Genomic DNA, 12,904 nt, shown 5'->3' with positions numbered 1-12,904 from the left:
CCTTTCCTCCTCTTTGCCGATACAAACTTATTTTTTCTCTCACTGCTCGTAGCTCCAATGTGCGGGGTTGCCAATAAGAAAGTGAAAATGAGGCTACTAATAACCCGAATGCTTGAATTCGAGAAAGTTAAACGTGTGAATGTTGAAGGTTGACTGTACATACATATGTGTTGTATTTCACTCCCAATAGAATATAAGTGCTTTGAGAGCAGAAACTCATTTTTGTCTTTGTACCCTGAGAGCCTGGCACGTCAGCTAACACATTGTAGGTGCTTAATACATTTGGGTTGATTGATTGACTGATTAGTTGACCTGGATCCTGCCTTTGACATGAACTCAGTAAGGTAACCTTGAGCAAGCCCATTTACCCCTTTGGAGCCTCAGTTTCCTCATCAGTAAAATGGAGTTGGACTCAATGATCTTGAAAGTCTGTTTCAGCTCTGAACCTGTGAAAATTGTTTCCAGCACTGGGTTTATGTCCTCATGTCTAGCTAAATATCTGTCTTCCCTCCAGGAGCCCTATCATGTTTGGGAAGCAATATGTATGTTTGTATATATCTTCTTTCATTTACTTGACCTCAAATCTCAAGAAGGGGAAAAGGAGAAGCATGGTTGGCCTCTTACAATGAAAGAACCCAATTGCATGAGCAGAAAGGGTCAGCATCTCCAAGCTGCATTTGCTGAATTGTGATTACAGGGAGGCCTTGAGCAGGGAGGGCTACGAGGGTTTTCTCACCTTACAGTCAGACAGCTCAACTTTTAAATGTCTGACAGCCTCAGCATTAAAGTTTAATAACGATAATAATACTTTGTTCTATTTACATAGCACCTTTCATCCCAAGAACTCAGAGGGTTTACAGACATTATCGCATTTGTCTTCACATTATCCCCCCTCCCTTCCTTCTCTTCTCACCCTCTCCAGCCAAATTAGGGGCAAGTGTTATTATCTTCATTTTACAGACTGGAAAACAAAGGGTCACCCTATTCTGGGTGTCAGCGAAAGGAAGCAAGAGATGCTCTGTGCTATGATCAGGTACCGTGCAGCAATAGCCTTCCTACTAATGTTGCATGCACATTATAGACCAGAACCTTATGAAAAGGCAGAGGCTCAGTGGAAAGAGCTCCAACCTTGGAGTCAGGAGGACCTGAGTTCAAATCCAGCCTCAGACACTTGACACTTAACTATGTGACCCTGGGCAAGTCACTTAACCCTGATTGCCTCACAAAAAAAAAGAAAAAGAAAAAAAAAGGTAATGCAGGGAACCACCTAGATAGTGTGATTTAAGGTTTGTTGTTGTTGTTATTGTTGTTGTTGTCGTTTAGAAGCAGTGACATCAGAAGTGAGATGTCTTAACTTGCAAGTGAATTGGATTTGAGTGAGGCAGAGCTGTGCAAAGCCATCAGCCTCACTCTCTCCTCCAGTCATCTGGTAGCAAGGTCAGGATGACTGAAGATGGCCCCAGATGCAGTGAGAGACCTTGACCTTTTTAAGCAAAGGTCTTTCCAAGATCTCAGTTTGTCTGAGGCAACAGCCACTCAATAATTAAAGGTTAGATATAAAGCGAGGCAAAAGATGGCCTTGTTTGCCTTCACAAAAGAATCCATCTGGGAGGGGAACACCCTCAGTTTCGGCCAGAACAGAAACAATTGCTATTTGCATCCACTCTGAGACATCAAAACCCAAACAGTGAAGGAGTGAATGTGACTGAAGGACTGCCACCCAAAAGCACCTCTTCCATTGGCCTGCCTTAAATTGCTCCATTAGAGATTCACTCCCTTAGCTAAGACTTATTAGAACCCCTCTATTAAAACATCCACAGTGCCTGGCCCATGGTAGGCAAGGAGCAAATATTTATTGATTTATCAATACAAAAATTCCTAGGAAAGAGAGTGTTACCAGCTTTTAAGACTAGAGGGTGAATTAGCTTCTGAAATTGCTTTCCAATGAGACTGCTAGCTGTGGAAAAAGCTCTGAGGGGAGGGATCTCGGACGGGTAAATTTTGATCAAGAAGTTGTTGTAAAGGGATGTGTCAACAGCCCAGAAAAGGTATCACCAGAGAGGACACCACAGTAGAGGTTTCAGAGCGACCAAAGAATACTGGTTCCTCAGAATGGAAACCCTTGAGAGTTAGAATTTTGAAAAAAAAAAAAAAACAGACGTAAGAGGGGCCTAAAAATAACCTCTCCTCACTTTATAACTTTGCCTACATCTGGTCCTATGAGACAGAGTGAGTCAACCTTGTGAAGGAAAAGGGGGGGGAGGATATAGGACGTTGCAGGTCCTCCATTCAGCTGCCAGTCCTGAGAAATGAGATGACAAATTAAAAGGCACAAGGTCTCTTTAAGTAAACAAAGTTCTTGGCTAAATTCAAACCAAGTATTTAATAAGGACTGACTATATATTAGGTGCTGAGGACCCAAAAACAAAGAGAAAAAAAAAAGCCAGTTCCTCACCTCAAGGAACTTACATTCTGTTAGAAGCTTCAAGTAATTTTTTTTTTAAATTTAATCCTTATTTGAAGTTTTGCATGAGCTGATCATCAAAGTCAAAATTAACTGGCATGAAGCCCCACCATAACCTCCCAAGGGAATGTGTCACATGGGGAGAGAAGTGGGCAAGGTTTGCCAATCAGCCCTGCCCAGCAGTCCAGTCAGTGACCTGTGAAGGTTTTCTGCTGGGGTGGAAAGGAAGGGGATCCCGGCACAGTGACCAGTCCTCACTGAAGCCATCCCGATTTCCTTGGTGGCAGAATGGGCTTTTTACCACCTGAGTTTTGGCTCACAAAAGGAGGATGTTTTGTTTGGTAGGTGGGAAATCATTCCAATTGTACTCTTTTTTTCTGTTTTCTCAAATAAAATATATGGATGCTTTTATATCCCACAAAGAATTGTTATAGCCATTTGAATCTAGGTTGTTTCACAAACAAACATCTTATTTTTAAGCAGCAAAAGCAGAATGTTGCCATCCCTCAGAGTGGAGGTAACTTACTAGAAGACTGAAACTGGAGATCATTGGTGGAATGAGGTGAATTCTAGAACATCTTTTTATGGTTCTGAAGAACCCAGCTCTAGGGATTACCAAAGACCATCACAGTGGGATCTAGGCTGAAGAACTCACAGAGCCAGGCACTATGACATCACCAATTAGTCCAGAACTAATCCAGCACATTTCAATTAAGCTAGTATTTATTAAAGCACTTACTTTAGGCTGGGGCAGTTACATGGTTCAGTGGATAGAGTACCAGCCCTGAAGTCTGAAGACTGACCTTCAAATTTGACCTCAAATACTTCCTAGCTGTGTGTCCCTGGGCAAGTCGTTTAACCCTGTTTGCCTCAGTTTCCTCATCTGTAAAGTGAGCTGGAAAAGGAAACAGCAAACCACTCCAGTACCTTTGCCAAGAAAACCCCAAATGGGATCATGAAGAGTCAGACACAACTGAAAATGACTGAACTGACTGTATCCAAGGCACAGTGCTAAGTGCTCAGGCTACACATCCCCAAATGAGACTGACTCTTCCTTGCAATGTCTTCCCAAGAGGGTTGTGGTAAGCTCAAATAAGGGAATATGTAGACTAGATGCAAAGTGTTTTGCAAATTTGAAGGTACTATTTAAAGCCCAGTTACTAGTATTAGATCACTTGCTGTGCACAGTGGAATAGAAAATTGGTGAGCAGATACAAGGGAGCAGAGTATAAGAGGAGATGAGACTGGTGGCCCTGAGCAAGTAACTTGATACTTCTGTCTTTACTTTTCTGTGTATATATTTCATTCCAGGTAAGGTGAAGCTCTGAAGACAGAAGCTTTTTTCATTTCTTTCTCTGAATCCCCAGTGTCCATCCCAGTACCTGGCACAGATAGCATTTAATAAATGTTTGCTCCACTGAAGTGAGTGGAATTGGGCAGGGCACTGGTGATGCCATCCCAGCATGGTAAAGCCAACCCCGATAAAGCATTTCAATGTCTTGGCATGTCCCTTTAATTCAAAAACAGGTTTGATTTGGGCAGTAAATTTGATAGCCAGGGTGTGGGAAGTCTAAGATTAAACCCCTTGGTCAGCAAAAATCATCTGCCTTGAGAGTGCCTGGAAATGCACTAGTTGTCAAGGAAAGAGAGTTTTATGCAAATATCCAAAGCTCATTCTCATAATTTTCAGTCATTGGCTGAATGTGGGAAACCAGCTCTGAGGTCAAATAATAAAATATGATGATTTCAAAGGGGCCAAAGAAATCAGGTAAATTACGTTTAAGAATGAAAACTCTTCTTGGAATATTGACTATAACAAATCAGGCCCACTGGCATCCAGTTCCAGGTGCATTTTTAATGTCCTTAAACCTTAAGGATTTTACAGTAAACATCTATAGGGTGCCAAAAGCTCTTTTGGACACATATGGCTGATTCACTCATTGCTTTCTTATGTAGTGACTCAGTAATGTGCAAATCCCAGAGTCTTAAAGGATTCTTTCTGGATGAATATAGTTTTCCTTGGATCTAGATGTCAATAATTCTCGAGGACACCAAGCAGATTTGGAGTACTAGCATTGCCTCTACACGGTGTTCATGATACAAACCAAAAGATGGCTTTCTTTATCCCAAGGTGCTACCAACAATTGGGTGGGTGAAGCCAAGAGGAGACCTGCCATGATGAAGCAAGAAGCAAGAAAATAACAAGAAAGAGCCACGGGTGAATGGGATTGTGAACTAGGTGCAGTGTGTCTGGGATGCTGTCTCATTTCCCCCTAAGCATCTTCTCTCTTCCCCCAGACTGTCTCCAATCTTCCATCCAGACTGTCATACCCTGGTCATTGTTATTCATCCTTTATTCTCCAAGAGGACCAATGACATCAGAATGGTGATATCTAGACCTGCAAGTGAATTGACTTTAAGTATGAGGCAGGGCTATGTGAAGTCATTGCCCTCACTCTCTCCTCCAGAGTCATAGGAGGCCAGTGGCAAGATTCAAGTCAATATGAGTGGTGATGGCCTAGGATAAAATAGGAAACCTTGACCTTTTCTTTTTTAAATTTTTTTAAATTTTTGATTTTTTTAATTTTTATTTTTTAAACCTTGACCTTTTTAAGCTAAGGTCTTTTCCAGGTCTCATTTTGTCTGAGGAAATGTCCATTCAGTAATTAAAAGGTAGGTAAGAATTGAGGCAAAAGATGGCCCAGTTTGCCTTCACAAAAAAAAAAAAATTGATCTAGGAAGGGAAAACCCTCAGGGTTTCTGACCCTGGACCTACTCATAACCTGGGTTCCAATCTTCATTTTGATAGTTGTGACCTCAGGCAATCCACAACCTTCCTGGGTCTGTTTCCTTATCTGTAAATTGAAGAATTTGGATCTGAATTCAGTTGGCTTCTGAGCTCCCTTGATCTAACCCTATGCTCTATCTTCTGAACCTCTCCCTCCATAGTGGGATCCCCTGGCTTAGCAATTTTTAAGCAGAGGCTGAATGATCACTTGCTGGATATAGTATAAAGAGAATTCCTGTTCAGATACGTGTTGGACTAGGCAACCTGGGAGATCACTCCCAGTTCTGTGATTCTGTGGTTCTTTGATCTTGCCCCCATCAAATCTGCCAACTGTGCTATTCCTGTTACCAAAATGAGCAAGGCAGGGCAACTGAGCTGTGTGGGTGGGAAGACAGCAATTGAATTCACAAGAACACCTCACAAGTGTGCCAGCCTCTCTCCTAGAGTACCACTACCTGCAGTCAGCAGATTCAAAAAGGAAGAAAGGAAAGAAATAGGATTTTCTGGATGGTGTTCTAGGTTGCCCCACTAAGGAGCAGTTATAGAACCAGCCACCCTCGAAAAAGGCGAGAGGAGAGCCAGGTGAAGCCTCTTTTTCTGCAGAGCACTGAGGCTGGAGCAGTTTTGTTTTCTCCTTCCTAGGAGACTTTCCCTGTGTAGCTGGCTGTCTTTGGGTAACTTGGTGCTCTGTGTGTCCCTGGCAGAGTCTTGTGTGACAGGTCATGTCGTGAGCTGCCTGAGGCTTGGGGCGCAGAGATCACCAAAAGGTTTGGCAGTGATTAATCTGCCATAAGGTCTGCGTCCTTGACAACACCTTCTGAGACTTTTCTTACTTTCTCAGGTGTGCCTGCGCTACAGATCAGGGGACCCTGAAAGCTTCATACTGTTATCAGCCAATTACAATGGAAAAACCCGTGAATATGGACTTATGAGACGGAATTTCAAATCATAGTCCCTCACTTAGCTGTGTGACCTTGGGTGACTCATGTAATCCTCTGAATTTCTGTACCCTCATCTTTAAGATGAAGATAATGGGAGGTGCAGGACCAACACTTCCCAAAATATTTTCTCCCAGAAAACCAGAGCTCAAAGATGCGGATGTCACAATGTCTATGGAACAATGTGTACCCTGGGGGTTCTAGATATCCCAATTGGAGGCTGGTCCTCCACTTTTCTTTCCCCTTTACTGTGCTCAGGAAATCTTCAAACCAAGAGGAGACTGGGTGCTGTTACAGGGCCAAATTAGAAAAGGGAAAACCTGGAAGACAGCAAGGATGCTGAATCCCCCTAACCTTCATGAATTTATGGGCTGGTTTTGGTCCTCTTGAAAGATATTGGGTTTTTTCTTTGGCGGTGAGAGGAAGACATTACCTGTGTTCTGCACACATTTAGAACCAAGTTCTATGAGAAAAAGGTTCCCATGGTTTTATTTGCTTTGGGAGAAGCCTGGCTGCATTTCTCCCCAGTGACAGCATTAGCTGCGAGTTCCAGCAGCCTCCTGCTGCCCACTGTCAGCGTGGGTCACTGTCACCCAGCTTCCTGAGGTACGGCCAGCTCTCTCCAGGACTTCCCCCACCCCTTCTGTGCCCGTAACTTTGAAACTACATGACACCTTAACCTTTATAAAGATTTCTTCAGGACAGCATTTAAAAACACCCAAATCTTTCCTGACCTTTATATTTTAGTAGAGATTTTTTTTAAATTGATGTTACAATATTTTTTCCCCCAGCTATGGCATTTTTAAAGCCATTTCAAGGGGAAGTTCACTTTAGCTCCCCATCTTATTTCAGGCCAATCATTAATCATGAAGGGAAGATACCACTGACTCAAATCCAGCTTTATTATGCTTTTGTATTCCTGACATTTCCTTTCTGTTATCCAGCTGGAAGTCCTAACCTTTCTTGTTTATAATCTCCAACTCCAGCTTTTGATGACCAAGTTCCATCCTTCCTTCATCACTGTCCATATCTACCATGCTGGGTAAATATGGCAACTCTAGCATACTGGTCTATGGAGATGGGTCTTGGCAAGTGGTATTCCATGAAGAAGGCTGGGTAGCTATCACAGACCCTTCTGCCAAAAGCAAGACTTTTCCTACTCAATCAATCAGTCATTTATTAAGCCCTTACTACGTGCCAGGCCCTATAATTGCTAAAAAAAAAAAAAAAAAGTGCTTGTCCTCAAGAAGCTTTAAATCTAATGAATTCATGGAGTTTACAATCCAATGGTTCCTAAGTGATGCAACTCGTGTTCTTAAAAATGTAATGAGATTCTGAACTGCTTTTCTAGAATGAGCCCAGCTACATCACCCCCTCAGGGTTCTAGAAGTTTATCAATATTTTCAGTTTTGTCCAACTCTTTGTGAACCCATTTGGGGTTTTCTTGGCCAAGTTACTGGAGTGGTTTGCCGTCTCCTTTTCCAGCTCATTTTACAGATGAGGAAACTAAGGCAAACAGGGTTAAGTGACTTGTCCAGGATCGCACAGCTGGGCAGTGTCTGAGGTCAGGTTTCAACTCAGAAAGATGAGTCTTTCTGACTCCAGGTCTGGAACTCTTAAGTCTAGAACGTATCCCTGAGAATTTGGGGGTGACTTTCTCTAATGCTATCAGCTTAATAACTGTCCATTATCAGTGCCTAGTTAACCAATTAATATCAGTTACCTTTTTATTGAGGCATATTTTCTGAAAATTAGTACAAGTACAGAAGTTAAAAACATATCCCCCCAATACTTTAGGGCACACTCCACTCTATCTCACCTTGGTCCAAAGGTCTAGCCATTGAGCCAGTAGGCTCCTTGAGAACAGGGACTGTTTTTCACCTTTCTTTGCATTTTAGGGATTAACACAGTGCCTGGCACATAGTAGGTGCTTAATAAATATTAGTTTGACTGACAGTTCCACCTAGTTACCTCTAGAAGTTAAAGGTAGAAAGAGCAGGTCACATGGAGGAGAAAGAGTCGTGTGTGTGTGTGTGTTGTTCAGGGTGCTAATTATTTTGTAGGTTTTAAGAAGTAAAAGATGTCATTTTTACCTTTGAGGAACTTAATCTAGTTGGGAGATCAGACAAGTCAACTGTACAAGCAAGGATGGGGAAGATGTGGTTAAACAACAGTTCATGTGGAAAAGATCTGGGGGTTTAGGTGGACTTCCAGCTCCAAATGAGTCAATGTATGATGTAGCAGCCAAAAAAAGCCAGTGTAATTTTAGAACACATTGGTAGAAGGATGGTGTTCAGAATGAGGCAAGGGAGAACCCTGGTTTCTTTCGCTCTGCTCAGAGTATGTGAACTCTTGTGTTCGGATCTTGGCACCAAAATTTAGAAAGGGCATTGATAAACTGGAATGCATCTCGAGGAAGCCAACCAGGATGGCGAGGAGACTTGAAACCTTGGCATATGAGAATGGATTGAAGTAACTAATGATTTCTAGACCAAAAAAGGAAAGACTTGAGAGGGATGGGAAAGTAGCAAAGAGGAGATACATAGCAACTATATTCAAGTGTTGGAAGGGCTATTAAGTGAAAGAGGTGGGCAGACCTGTTCTGCTTGGACCCAGAGGACAGAACTAAAAGCAATGGATTGAAATTGAAAACAGGTGGAGTCAGACTGATAACAAGAGAAAAAAACAAAGAACAACTAGAGCTGTCTAAAAGTAGAATGGATAGTAAGCTGGCTTGGTCAAGGATGAGGAATGGCCCTAAATAATACTAATCAACCAAGAATTTTATAGCATTTTAAGGTTTGCAAAGCACTTTACAAATATTATCTCATTTTATCCTCTTAATAACCATAAGGTAAATGTTAGCATTCTCCCCATTTTGCAGATGAGGAAACTGAGGCAAACAGAAGTTAAATGACTTGCTTCAGGTCACACAGTGAATGCCAGAGGTCACATTTGAACTCAGGTCTTCCTGACTCCAGTTTTAACACTATCCACTGTGCTACCTTGCTGCTTCCTCGAGGTCCTTTTCAGCTTGGAGCTTCAATGATTCTAAGGAAAGGTCTTCTGTAGTCCAGAATTTCCAGACCACACACATTGGCCATGGACAGCTCTTAGAAAACGCTGCATTTAGAGAGAGAGAGAGAGAGGAGACAATGCAATTATTTATTCACTCAATTGTTTATTCATTCAGCAAGTATTAGAGCCTACTGTATTTCTATCTTAGCTCCTGTGTTCTAGTCTCTCATTCCTATGTGCTTTCACTTGGTTTATGACTCCTGACGCCTGCTTTTACTGTCTTCCTTGCCCTGGAGACTGTACACTCTTCAATGCTCTGGTTTGCCCTGACCCAGGCTCTACCCACATTTTTCCTTCTTTTTCCACTTCTGAACATTGAAACTCTGCCACCTCCTTATCATTCTGCCCACTCACCATCACCCATCCCACCTACTCACCACCCACGCCCTTTCTGGGAAAGGCACAGCTTCTGCCAACTTTCTAGTGAATTGATGGTTAATTCTTGCCTGTTGTCAGCTTCTGGCCCTGACACTGTCCTAGGCACTGTGGGAAGTTACAAAGAGAATAGCTTTTATTTCTATAGAGGTATAAAGTCAGCAAAGTGTGTTACATATGTTAACTCAGCAGATCCTCACAATGAACCTGAGAGGAAGATACTATTTGTTGAGGTGAAGAAACTGAGGCTATGCGAAAACAAGTGACTTGCCCTTACATAGCTAGTGTCTGAGGCAGGATTTGAACTCACCTTCCTGATTTCAAGTCCAGTGCTCTATCAATTATGCTGTCTAGCCGAGGAAAATATGTCCCCTGCTTTCAAAGGAGCTGACTGGATATTACCATGGACTAGGCACCATGGAGGGCAAGAGACAAAGATAAATAAAACATGGGTCCTTCCTAGAAACAGCTGGTTGGATATCAGGGGATCATAGATTTAGAGTGAGAAAGGGCATTCAAGGCCATTTAGCAAAGCCCTGAGGCCCCTTAAGGTGACTTAACCAAGGTCACACAGGCAGTGAGCAGCAGAACTAAGATTCAAACTCAGGCCTCTGATCTCCAAATGAGAACCTTTCCATTGCACCATATTGTCTCCCATGACACTGTGCCAGGCACTATGGGGGGAGGGAATAAAGAAGAATAAAATAGGCTGGTTCTCCCCAAAGAAATTAACTGGACACGACACAGTTCTAGGCACTATAGGAGTGAACAAGACACAGTCCTCACTGCCAAGGGGATCATGAATAATAAGATCCTTACTAGCTTGGAAAGATATGTGCTGAATGCCCCACCATCACTGGGACCCAAACCTGAACTATTTATGTTAGAGAAGGTTTCTGTGATGCCATAGCCTCTGTATCTGTCTCTATCTCTATCTCTGTCTCTGTCTCTGTCTCTCTCTCTCACTTTCTCTGTCTCTCTCTCTGTCTGTCTCTGTCTCTCTTTCTATATATAAATTTATAAATTTTATATGTATATATTATATATGTGTATATATTTATAAATTTTATATATATATATATACATATTTACCTGTACTGGATTCTTATGCCCCTCACCCTCACAGTCTTTGTCCCAAGATACCCGTGTAGCAGGGAGAGTAGTATGTGCAGTCTACAATCAATAAAGTCACCATTTGCTATTTTTATTGTTGAGTCATTTTTAGTCATCTCCAACTCTTCATGACCCCTCTTTTTGGGTTTTCTTGGCAAAGATACTGGAGTGGTTTGCCACTTCCTTCTCCAGCTCATTTTACAGATGAGGAAACTAAGGCAAATAGGATTGAGTGATTTGTCCAGGGTCACACAGTTAATAAGTGTCTAAGGCTGGATTTGAACTCAGAAAGATGAATCTTCCTGACTCTAAGCCCAGTGCTTTATCAATTGCACCTCCTAGCAGCCCTAAAGTCACCATATTCAGTGCAAAAAAAAAAAAATTCCATGACATTTGTGCACCAGCAGTTAGTCATGCCCCAAACAATGGACATCTATTTCATTTCCAGTTCTTCGAGCCAGAGTCTTTCTCAGCGCAGGCTCTTGTGGCCCGGGCTGATGCCACTTCACAAGAGTTAAGAAACTGCATCCCCTCCTTCAGCTGACCTTTCCAAGGTACTTAGCAAAGTGCTAGGCACACAGCGGGTTCTCAGGAAACACTTGTTCACGTGCTCCATCAAGGTGAATTCTTTGACGTATGGAAAAAGATACCTCAGCTCGCTTTGGGTTAGTGGTGATGACGCCAGCTATGATGATAACAGACATTCACATCCTGCTTTGAAGTTTACAAAGCATTTCACAAGCATTCTCTCCTTGGAGGAAGCATCCTTCTGCATTTTCCCAGAAAGCTGCTAAGAAATATTGTGATCACAGAACCATGGGAAGTTAAAACTGAAATGGGGTCTCAGGTATTGTCTAATTAGTACATGTGTGGAGAAGGAAACTAAGGCTGGGAAAGGTGATTTGACTTGTGCTATAAATCACATAGCAAGTAAACGACAGCTAGCACTAGAATCTAGGCCTTCTTAGCACCGATTCAATACACAAGGATGACTTTCCATCCATTTCAAGAATGCAGCACCATTCCAAGGGAAGGGACTGTGTCCCAGTATTCCAGGCTATTGGGAAGCAGTGTGCTCATAGGTGCACTGGGCATGGTGAGGGGCACTTGGGAGCAGAGACTGGAAAGCTGGCTGGATTCTTATTGGCTGCCCTAATTGCTCACTAGCCTTGGAATAGCTCTGCAGTCATAGGAAGGACATGAAAACTTCCAGGTACCTTTCAATAGCATTTTTTAAAAATGCAGCTAGCCATATCCTGGCCTACACCTTCAAGGTTAACTGACCTGAAATGACAATCTGCTCTGGTAGCACTGTCCAGATAGCATACTTGGAGACCTAGATTCATACCTGGGCAAAGTTTTGCCCTCATCCTGAATCACTAACCTCATGATTTCAGAGCCGAAAGGAAACTCAGAGGTTACTCATTTTACAAATGAGGAAATTGAGACCCAAAGAGTTGAAGAGACTCACACAGCAGGAAGTAGACAAACGGAAGTTGGAAGCCGATTCCTAAATTATCTGCTAGTAATTTGATAGAGGAGTGAGAGTAGGAGGGGAGGGGTTTGGAGTGGACTGGGGGTCATATGACCTGCGTTCAAATCTCCATTGTGTTACTACCTGTATGTCCTTGGGCAAGTCAACCTCTATGGGCCTCAGTTTCCTAATCTGTAAAATAAAGTAGTTGGAGCATCGATTTAGAGCTGGAATGGACTTTAGAGGACATTAAATTCTGACCTACTGACTTTACAGGAAAGGAAACTGAGGCTAAATTGGGTTAAATGACTTTGCCACAGCTAGTATCAAAAGCAGGATTCAACATCTGGTCTTCCCAATTCCAAGTCCAGCACTCTAAAAACTGTACCTCCTAACTGCCCAAACCATGGTACTAGATAATATCTAAGGTCTCTTCTAAATACACACATATCTTTTCCCCCTGTGTTACATTACTCATTGAGCTAGAGCTCTAGTCTTAAAATATACGTTTTGTACTCATAAATCATAGCACCAGAAATTTGGTGTTGGTAGAGACATCAGAGGTTACTGAAGTCCAACCCTATTATTTTACAGATGACAAAACTGAGGCTTAGAGATTAAATGACTTGCCCAAGGTCATGAGAGGAGACAAGGACCTGAACTACCATGGGTAG

The sequence above is a fragment of the Vombatus ursinus genome, unplaced genomic scaffold, assembly GCF_900497805.2.
Source record: "Vombatus ursinus unplaced genomic scaffold, bare-nosed wombat genome assembly UNPS02005264.1, whole genome shotgun sequence".
In the NCBI taxonomy this organism is placed as follows: Eukaryota; Metazoa; Chordata; class Mammalia; order Diprotodontia; family Vombatidae; genus Vombatus; species Vombatus ursinus.
Note: the sequence above shows the minus strand (reverse complement) of the source record.